Source organism: Sarcophilus harrisii, chromosome 3, assembly GCF_902635505.1.
Source record: "Sarcophilus harrisii chromosome 3, mSarHar1.11, whole genome shotgun sequence".
Taxonomy (NCBI): Eukaryota; Metazoa; Chordata; class Mammalia; order Dasyuromorphia; family Dasyuridae; genus Sarcophilus; species Sarcophilus harrisii.
Window position 1 is genome coordinate 330,125,439 of NC_045428.1, and position 11,216 is coordinate 330,136,654.

The 11,216-nt window shown below is 35.2% G+C and overlaps 1 protein-coding gene across 3 annotated transcripts in view; it reads right to left on the minus strand.

The window, feature by feature from the left end:
* Positions 1-3,320, minus strand: part of CFAP221 (cilia and flagella associated protein 221) — a 103,592-nt gene extending 100,272 nt beyond the window's left edge. For all 3 annotated transcript variants that reach the window (XM_031959955.1, XM_031959953.1, XM_031959954.1), the window contains exon 1: positions 3,173-3,320. The gene's annotated coding sequence lies outside the window, so the exon portion shown is untranslated. The remainder of the gene's footprint in view (positions 1-3,172) is intronic.
* Between the last annotated feature and the right edge of the window lie 7,896 nt (positions 3,321-11,216).

An 11,216-nucleotide genomic window follows, 5' to 3' on the forward strand; every position in this document is an offset into this window, starting at 1 on the left:
TAATTTATACTTTGCATGCCTTTGCTGACTTATTCATATCCTATTCATCTTTCAAAGTTTTGCTCTAACTCAATTGTTCTATGCAGTCTTTCTTGAGCACCTGGGATCTTCCCTTTTCTCTCTCTACACTCCTTTAAAAGATCTCATGAACTCCCATGGATTCACTTCTTTAGAGTAATTATGTCCAAATCTACACATCCAGCCCTCATCTCTTTCTTGAGCTCTAGTTAGGACTGTTGCTAGTTTAACATCTTCAAATGAATGTCCCATAGGGATCTTAAACTCACTATGTCCTGTATAGAACTTCTCATCCCTCTCCGTAAACCAATCCCACTAACTTTCCTATTCCTGAAGAGAAAAACACCATTCTTCTAGTTACCTAGGTTTCTAATGTCAGAGTCATCTGTAACTGTTTATTATGAATTATTCCATCCCTATATCTAATTGATAGCTAAGTCATCAGTTCGACCTCCTCAATATCTCTTACATTATGCTCTCTACCAGGTCATCATTTAGTCTAGGCTCATCCCTTCTTGTTTGAACAGTTAAAACAGTCTCCTAATTGGACTCCCTGAAACCAGTTTCACTTCTCTTCAATCTATCCTTCACCTAACAGAAAACTGATGCTCCTAAAGAGCAGATCTGTCAGTCTTCTGCTCAAGAAGTTCCAGTGGCTCCCTAATGTCTTTAGATTAAAATATAAACTCTTCTGTTTTGCATTATAATCTGATTCCAGATTATCTTTTCACATTAAAAAGATCACTCATTGAGACATACATGAACTGATGCTGAATGAAATGAGCAGAACCAGAAGATCATTATACATTTCAACAACAATCCTTTATGATGACCAATTCTGATGGATGTGGCTCTCTTCAACAATGAGAGGATCCAAATCAGTTCCAATTGATTTGTAATGAACAGAACAGCTACACCCAGAGAAAGAACATTGGGAAATAAGTATGGACCACAACATAGCATTTCCACTCTTTCTGTTATTGTTTGCTTGCATTTTTGTTTTTTCTTCTCAGATTATTTCTTTCTAAATCCAATCTTTCTTGTGCAACAAGATAATTGTATAAATATATATACATATTTTGTATTTAACATATACTTTAACATTTTTAACATGAATGGGACTATCTTCCATCTAGGGAAGTAGGGGAAAAGCTGAAATAAGTTTTTGCAAAGATCAGTGTTGAAGAATTACCCATGCATATGCTTTGCATATAAAAAGCTATAATAAAAAAATATCACTCACTATATTGAAACATTCTCTGCTCTATAATCAAAGTGACCTACTTTCTGTCCTCATACATGGCATTTAGTCTCCAGTTTTTATGGTTTGCACATGCTGTTTTCACAGTGAGCAATACTCTCCCTCCTCACTTCTGCCTTTTAGAACCTTGAATTCCCTTCAAAGTTCAGTAAAAGTACCACCATCTTCAAAAGGTCTTTTTAAATTTGAAAATCTTAACTCAATAAGTATACCCATGTCCCCAAACACAGTTTTTGTTGTTGCTCATTCCTATAATTGTTTTTTAAACTCCTTTTTAGTGCTTTCATCTCCCTTCCTGAGATGTCAGGGAGGGCGTGATCATCTCCTTTTTAGTGCTTTCACCTCCTTCCCTGAGAAGTTAGGGAGGCTGTGATCACCTCCCCTTGGGGGCTCTGACCTCCCTGAGGAGTCAGGGATGGCATGACCACCTGTGTTCTAAAATAAAAGAAAGCTGGAGATGTAATGGGCTGAGGTTTGAGTTGATGCACTGAGGTCCCAAGTACATGAGGCTAAATAGTAATTGGACTATACTCTATTAATATACATGATTGGATAAAGAATGGTCCCTGCCCACTCTCTGTGCAAGTCCTGATGTGTTGTACAGGAAATGACGATTTTGGTGGGTGGAGGCAGAGAGAGGAAGAGGAAGAGAAGCTGGGAGAGATTGGGGCCTGGATTCCTTTCTCCTGGCTGCTGGTCGTGTGGCTGGTTATCTAGCTAGCTTCTTGACTCAGCTGCACATATTGCTATCGCCGATTCTCTTCCACCTCCGATCCTTCTTCACTGAGAATAAAGACTGACGATTTTCCCCTAACCTGAACTCCGGACTCCTGCTGATTTTTAAAATACCCGATCTTCACATAAAACCTATTTATTTATGAACATCTTGTATTACTGTCAATATAATGTAAACTCCTTGAGAGCAAGAATTATTATTTATTAAATTTGTATCCCCAGTACTTGGCACAAAGTAAGCCTTTTTTTTCCCCTTTGACATATATATACCATTAATGATTTGAGATTTAATCAGATACTGCCTTTTATTAGTATTTCTACATTTAACAATCAACAATCATTTATTGAGCACCTACTATGTGCCAGCCACTGTGCATACAGATCTTATAGCCTCATTTAGATTGTAAAGAATATAAACTGTATAATATATGTTTTTATAACTCTATCCCCTAAACCCACCCTAGTATCTATTATAGTGATGAATATTGTAAGTATTCAAATCTTTTTAAACTAAGTCCCCTTTAATCTCATCCTCTTAAAATAAGTTATTTTTTATTGAAAGTTTTATTTAATTATAATTAATATTTATATATTTATTTAATAAAATATTTTATTAAAATAGTTATTATTATAATTATTAAGAAGCCATAATGTTGTTTAGAGGGTAGATAGCTGGAAGACTTGGATTCAAGTCTTTTGAACTCTTGTTCAAATATTTGACTGTGGGTCACTGGGCCTGTCCCTTAACCTCCTGGTCATCTCCTTAAGAACAGAAATTTGCAAAGAGGATACAACTGGTATCGGTAGGCCCCTCATCGGTAGATCCCCATAGTAAGGAAAACACTGGTCCATCCCTATATATACACACTCCTTCATCCACTCACTGAAAAATTCATGAAACTTAAAAAGGCTGCCAGAAGGAGCCTTGGAATCAATCTAGCCAATCTTCATTCTGCAGGGGAGCAAAAAGAGGCTTGAGAAAGGAAATGAAGATTTAAATTACACAGCTGAAAAAAAAATTAAGGACTAGGACTAAAAAAGCAGGCCCCCTGATCCAGGGAATGCCATACTCAGTCCGAGATAGCTCCATGCACCCTCTTTCCTCTCCATTCCCCCCAAGATTTCTTCCCACTTTATCTCGCTCCCGTGGCAACTCACCTCAATTCCTAAGAGAGGGCTTGTCCCGGGGCCCGCAGGGCCGTGCCCCCTCGCCCCGCGCCGCCCCGGGCGGAGAGCCTAGAGCGGCCCGGCCAGCGGGACTCCCCAGCCGGGGCCACTCCAGGGCTGCTGCTATGACAACTGGACGCTCTTCCGTGTACAGGCACTAGGACCGAACCAAACGACTCCCAAACGTGGGGGATAGAAGAAGGGAATTGTAAGAAAATAGGGTGGTGGTGAAAGGGACAGTTTAAGAGAAGTGGATGTTTTATGATAAGTCGTATTATTGTATTTGTTTCAGAGGACGAACCAAGGCTAGATGGAGGGGAACTTTCTGTTAAATTAGAGAATAAGTTGGATACTGCCATTATCCATCTACTAAAAGAGAAGAGGTCCAGCCGAAAGACTGAGAGAGAAGAGAATGTCTAGTACTGGAAGTCTCGGATTTTCTGAAAGAAAAGTGGAGCCGGCTTGTTTCTTTCTTCCCTAGAATAAAGCAAAATAAAACAAAACAAACAAATAAACAAAAACTTGATATACTTAAGAATCCCTTTACAAATATAAAGCAAGAGATAGTCGAAAGAAAGTAGCCAAAATTCATGTTAGTTTTTTAAGCAACCGAGTCATAGAGCAGCACATTCATCTGAGGAATACTGGAGCTTTGCAAGAGTGAATTTGCCTTCTCTGAGGATTTTCAAGGTTTCAAGACAAATTTGTGTGCCTATGGAATATCATCATTGTGCTATAAAAAATGGTGAATGTAATAGATAGAGAACCATGAGAAAATCTACATAAAATGATACCCAATCAAGGATGCAGAGCCAAGAAAACAAGATACATAGCGACTAATGATTACTCCATTGGAACCGGAAAGAGCAACCACACATTACAAACATGAATGTTTCAAATTTAATGTGAAAAAGCATGATTCAAAAAGCAAAAACATGAGAAGGGCCAGAGAGTGTTCAATTCATCCCTTTGCAGAAGTTGGAGATCGACAACTGTTACATATTGTACATATTTTCAGACTTTTTCCCTAATGTATTGCATATGTCAGCATTATTGATATATCCATCAATCAATCACTCAGATTTTTTACTTTTTTTTTGTCTTAAACAATACTATTTTATATGCCCCTCTTAGGAAGGGGCAAAGAGGAAGATTATTGGGGATGGTGTTGATTAAATATCAAAAGTTATCATAAAAATTTATTCTTAAAAATTGCATGCTTGCATTTGTTTATCCTCATCATTAAAAAAAAAAAAACTTGTGAGATATGGAAAGTATAGAGAAGATGTAAAATAAAATCATTCTAACCCAAGAGTCAAGGTTGAAGATGCAATATGAAAATGTTTTGCAGCAGCTTTTTGGGAAGCTATTTTGAATGATATCTAGATGGAGCCCTGAGATCAATCAATAAGCTCTAGACTCTGTACTAAATACTATAAAGAAAAAAAGATGAAACAGGTCTTGCCTGAGAAATATTACATTGCAATAGGGAAGTCAAGAGGTGTGAATATAAGTATATTTCCTCCCTTAGGGGAAAAAGTATATTAACAGAGATCCAGAAAGGCTTCAATTAGAAGTTCTTAATTTTGTGTATGTATTATTTGATAACCTGGCAAAATCTATGGACTCCTCAGGGAAAAAATGTTTTTAAATAACTGAAGGAAATAAAGATGTAATTTGTTTTTCCATCTGAGTTTATAAATCCTCTGAAATCTATGAGTCTGGACCAGAGGTTAAGAATCTCTGGACTAGAATATGGCCACTAAGCTGTTATTTGAAGGAAAAGTCATTCAGTTGGACAATAAGAATTTATTAAGTATTTAAGATATTATTTATTGTCAGGCACTGCAACAAGTGCTGGAGATACAAAGGTAAAAACACATTCCCTGATGTCAAAGAGCTCTTCTAATGGAGACAACATGACAACACACAAACAAGATATATGTGGAGTAGATGGAAGATTATCTCTGAGATGGTACGTTACTTGGAGGAAAAAGAGGAAGAATATAGAAAAGGTCTCCTCAAGGTTGAAATCTTGATTATAGGTTAGATAAAGAGTTTGTAGAAGGGAGTAATATTTAAGATTAGAAAGATAGGAGGAGACAGCTGTTTTGTGACATGTTCAGATCTACATGTAGTGATTCAGGGAAATTATTTTGACAGCTGTAAAAAGAATGGATTGAAGTGGAGAAACACTTAAAGTGGAGAGACCAAGTCAAAAAGTTATTGCAGCATACCCATTGAGAGGTAACAAAGGCCTGGACTGGACTTGTGGCTGTGTGGGTACTAAAAGATGTATGAGAGAGATGTCATGAAAGAAAAAGACAAAATCTTGCAATTGATTGGATGAATATGTGAGATAAAGGAAAATGAGGAATCAGAAACTACATCTAATTTGAAAATCTGGTGGCCTGGAAGGATAGCAGTGCTTTTGACATTAATCTCAGAGTTTTGAAAAGGGATGGATTCAGAAGCAATGGATAACAGATTCCTTTTTGGATATTCTATATCTGCAATACTTAGAGATGGAGAAAGGGAATAAGTGTTTATAAGTCCCTACACTGTGCTAAATACTTCATTTACAAATATATGATTTAATTTTCACAATAGCCCTGTGAGATAGTACTACTACTTTTTACATGTGAGAAAACTGAGGTAAAGTGAATTTCCTCACACAACTAGCAAGTATCTTAAGACCAGAACTGAATCCAGGTCTTCCCGATTCCAAGTCCAGTGTTGTATTCTTTGCATCACCAGCTTTTCCTATAGTCCTATAGGACTAGGGACTATAGGATGATAAGGTTTAAGCACTGAACTTAGAGTCAGGAAGATTTTATGCAACATTTACTTTATAAGTGATTCTCAGCCAGTTCAGGATATTCAATATGCAATTCATGATGTGAGAACAATGAAAAAGACAGATCAAATGATATGAATAACCACCAAACAGTCTGACTCTTAAGACCCTGGACCCAAAAAATCATCTAGGTTAGCCCCCTTATTTTATAGAAAATGATGCTTACACCTAGGGGGGTTAAGTAATTTGTCCATGCTTAGACAGGCAAGATTTGATTCTAAGTCTTCTGACCCTAGAGTTTTCTTTCCATTGGACCATATGGTCTTAGAGTGCAGTGACACTTTTGTAAAGCTCACTGGGGATGGTCTCAATGAATCCAAAGACAGCAAAGACTTCAGAAAAATGTCAGCAGAAGTAAACTGATTGTTGAAGAATGACAACAGTACTGATGTAGAAATGGGACAAATAATGTTTATAAAGACAAGGCTAACTGTGATTGACAGTGGTAGAAATAGAGTCTTGCCCAAACATAGCTAAGGACAATATGAGGTAGAGGAATAAGGAGATACTTAGAAAAGCATTCCAGTACTAACACAAGGCAATCCTCTCTTTGGTAACTTGGGAACATGATCCCATCACAATTTGCTCCCCACTGGGATTTTCTTCTTTTCTTATTAATGACTCCCCAGAGGGAATTATTTTCCAATGGTTTCTGAGAAACTAAAAATTATTTTGCTACATAACTTTCTCTGTGCAGCTAGATGGCACAGTGGACAGAGTGCTAGGTCTGTTGTTAGGAAGACCTGAATTTAAATTCAACCTCAGACACTTGCTCTATTTGCCTCAGTTTCCTCAACTTAAAAGAGGGGATAATTGTAACATCTATCTCCTCTCAAAGTTTGTCATGAGGATCAAATGAGATATATTTATGAAGCATTTAGCACATTGCCTGGTGGCAAATACTATATAAATGTTAACAGCTGCTGCTGGTAGTTAAATTTTAAGAAAATTCCATGAAGTGCTTTGATTTCTGGTGTTTTGCCTGGTCTAATAACAAAGATTGTCGTGAATAGGGAATTAATAAGCATGGTACACATGTCCAGGAGAAAGGAAAATTGCTTTCCCTGTGGGGATTAGAATTCTTAGAAGACATATAAGAACAAATTCACATTGGGGATTTTTCCAGGAATCCCCAAAGATACAGCACTATTATTTATGTGCCCTGGAGATTTACTGTCTATTGGTAACAAGCAATACTTTTTATTCTCCTTTAATTTCCTTACTATTTGCCTTCCCTCTTCCCTAGGTGTCAAAATGCAGCCCAAGTGATTCCAGTTGTTTGGGGTTTTTTGGTACCCAGGGGGCTGACTGAAGTGACCCTGGCCGTGGTGCTGATATAGTTTTAATGAAGAACTGAAGCTTTCAAACAAAAAGGCCTTATTTTTCCTAGTGACTAGAACTAAGGAAAGAAATTCATCAGATTTGGAGGTAAAAGTGAGACCAAAATGAAAACTGGAACATCTTATAATATAACAGATATAATCACGATAAGAACATGACTTTTAATGAAACCAATATTTTAAATATTTAAATATACATATACTTCATATTTTAAATACCTTTCCATGGCAGTAAATTAGTTTTTGCACTTTAAATAACATCAAAATTTCTCCTTCAAAAGTGTATGCTTGTATAATAATAGTAATTTTTCTTTATCTGTCTTATGGCATTTTCAAAACATAAAAAACTTCCTCCTCAAAACTGAATGCAAGTCTTTCTTGTATGATTCTTAAAATTTTTTAAATCTGATGAATTCCATTACTTAATAATGACTCCATTTGGCTAATTTCATTTTGTACCTGTTGATAAAGAGGAGATATATTAGAGACCTTGAATGAGAAATATATTTTCAGACGTGGCCAGTGAATGGATTTCCTTTGCTTGTCTATGCTTATTAATTACAAAATGGGGGGGGGGGGGGTTGTGGGAGGAGAGAATGGAAGAATTGGCAGGAGGGAAGGACTTATGACACTGATATAAAAGAAAAATAAAAAATGAGTAGAGTATAAGTGAAGGATATTTAATGCTAAGAAAAGAGAAAGGTTCAGAAACACCAAAAATCAGGATACCTTTATAACTAGAACTAGGATATTAAATTTATTAAAAAACTATTTAATGGAGATTCATGATTTCATAATTTTTTCTATTATTTTGATAAAGAAAGTCTCATGTTTTGGTGTTTTCAGGTTCAGAATAGCATGCACACACAAATAGAAAAATTGAAAATTTAAACCTTAATGCACTATATATGTATGAGCTATTTTAAAAATAATAATAGTTCTCAAAGTATAGTAGAAAATAAAAGGAATAAATACTGTATTTGGAGCCAGAAGGTCAAATAATGAAATTTTGGGTTTTTGGCATTTACTTGCTTGTGATTTTAGGCAGATGAATTAACTTTTCTGAGAACTCACTTTTCAAATCTATAATAATAGTAATACCTTTACTACCTATATCATAGAATTATATGCATCAAGTAGGTCATTCAGTTTAATAATGAGTACTAAGCTCTAGTAGACAGATGGATGCTGAGAGGTACAAAAGGGTCTTGGAAATCATGTACAGAATCCCTTTGTTTAACAGAAAAGAAATTGAAAACCATCATGATACAGCGCCTTGCCTTAGTCACACAGTACATTTTAGAAAGGCTTGATCCTAGAACCTAGAGAACTAATTTCCCATTTCAGCTCTCTTTCCAAAATGTATATAAAATCCTCTGAAAACTTTATATTATCATATTACATGAGAGCATCATATAATAATATATAGCTTGAAATATGTAATGTTTATGTTTTAAGTCTTACAAAATGTTTTACATATATTTTCTCACTTGATTCTCATAATAGTCCTTTGAAGTAGAATTACCAGATATTATTATTCTTATTTTATCAATGAGAAAAAAAGAAGCATAAGAGATACCAAGTAAGTTGTCCTTAGTCATATAATCACTTGAAGTCAGAACCAAAATTTGCACTTAGGTGTTCTTGATACATGTATAGCATGGTTTCCACTAATAAATGGCAAGTTATGACTGAAACCCAGGTTTTTTAATTGCACTCCACTGTTCTTTCCATAATTCATGTAAAACATTTTGTAAACTATGAAAATATTTTGTTGAGATAACAGTAATGTATTAGCATAATGTTTTAATTTTAATAAGATGTTTTCCTTACAATAATAACCTTATGACATAGATAGGGTAATTATTATTTTCTCCATTTTACAGATAGGGAGAGAGAAGGTTCAGGTCAAATAAATTGTTCATGATCAAATATCTAACTAGTGTTGGACTAGAACTAAAATCAAGATTTACTGACTCCCAATGTGAGACAATGCTTTTAAATATTAAGAAATCCTTCTGCCCTGGAATATGGAATACCTTTTTGTATTCAATTCTGCTAATACGTGGTCTTAAATTGCAAATAAGACTTAACTCATTCAAGAAAGTTTTTCTTGACTAACCCTTTAATTCTGTATTCTTTATTCATAATGTCATCTAGTTGATAGGTTGGTATAATTTCGAATTTGTTTAAATAATTTTGTTGCTTTTTCATTTAGCTCCTTCACGTGTTAAAGTTTTGATCAGTCTAAATTCTAAGTTTTCTGAGGGCAAGTCGTAATACTGTGTCTTCTATATCTCTCTATTTCATTATATATCCCAGATCCCTTGATGCTTAGCATTATCTATTTTACAGGGTTCTTTTAGGGAAAGACTTTTGTAAACTATAGAAATATGAATTATTATTATTATCATAGTATGAACAGCCTTCAAAAAAGTAAGGCTATTCTGAGTTCACATTGAATTACTTGGAAAGCAAAGCTTCTGTTTCTGACTAATAAACAGTCTAATCCCTGAAATTTGAGAAATGTAGCACTAGTGGCCACATCAAGATTAGCAGGAATGCTGGAACTATACCCAAAAAGTTATTAAACTGTGCATATACCCTTTGACCCAGAAATTCTGCTACTAGCTATACCCCAAAGAAATCAAAGAAAGAAGGAAATATTGCATTTGTACAAAAATATTTATGATAGCTCTAGAACTCTTCCAGTATTAGAAACTGAGGGAACCACCATCAATTGGGGAATGATTAAACATATTATATAAATGTGATGGAATATTATTGTATTGTAAGAAGTGATGAAAAGAATGGCTTCAGCAAAACCTGGGAAGATTTTATGAATTGATACAAAGCAAAATGAGCAAAACCAGCAAAATAACTTATACAACAACAGCAATGTTTTGAAGATAATCAACAGTGAAAGACTTCGTACTAATTAAGATAATGAACCACCATAGTTCCATGATGAAACATACTGTCCAAGAGGTGATGGTCTGAGAATATAGACTGAAACATATTTTCTTCTCTCTTTTAAGTTTTTGAGTGTTTTGAGTACATGTTTAAAAGATATGGTGAACCTCATATGTACTAAAGTTCTATTTCCCATATGTAGAGTACCATTGTGTAGTTCAAAGAGAGGCAGAGGTAGAGATATCTCTAGCCTTACTCCCCACCCCCATCCATGGGGACACTTAATTCTTGCTAGAAGGGGGAGCAGAAAGTTGACATCAAAGGCAAAGGTTCTGCTTTCCTCTGAGGCAAGGGTAGCAGGCTAGAATTATATTTATCTGCTCCCTTAAATATTATTAGTCTAATAAATAAAATCAGATATAAGCTAACTTTTGATTATTGTTTCATTATTGGAGGGAAGGAGAGCTCCAAGCTCTTCATCAAAGACTTGACTCTTTTCTCCCCCAAATACCATTTCCATAATGAACACATATAGCACAAACTTAGTACTCCATTCTTTATACCACAAGGTTAGTAGTCCATTCTGTATACCACAACTGCCTCTTTGCAAAACAAAATAAAACAAATCTTGTCAACAATTAACTTTTTAAAAAAACCTCCAAACAATCAGTAATTGTGAATGAAATATTTTTGCATAAGGACAAGTAGGGTCCAAAGGAAAGTTTCTTGCTAGTCCTAGGAAATGACTTAGTGTAATTAGATATTTATACAAAATTTATCCAAATCAGTATCAAAACAGAAATCAGAGAAGGTATACATAGGTAAATATATACCAGAAAATACAGAGTGAAGAACCTCTCTCATTGAGATTGAAGTAACTCAGTTCAACCAGGAAGGTATACCTTGAATTTCACCCAATGGGAAG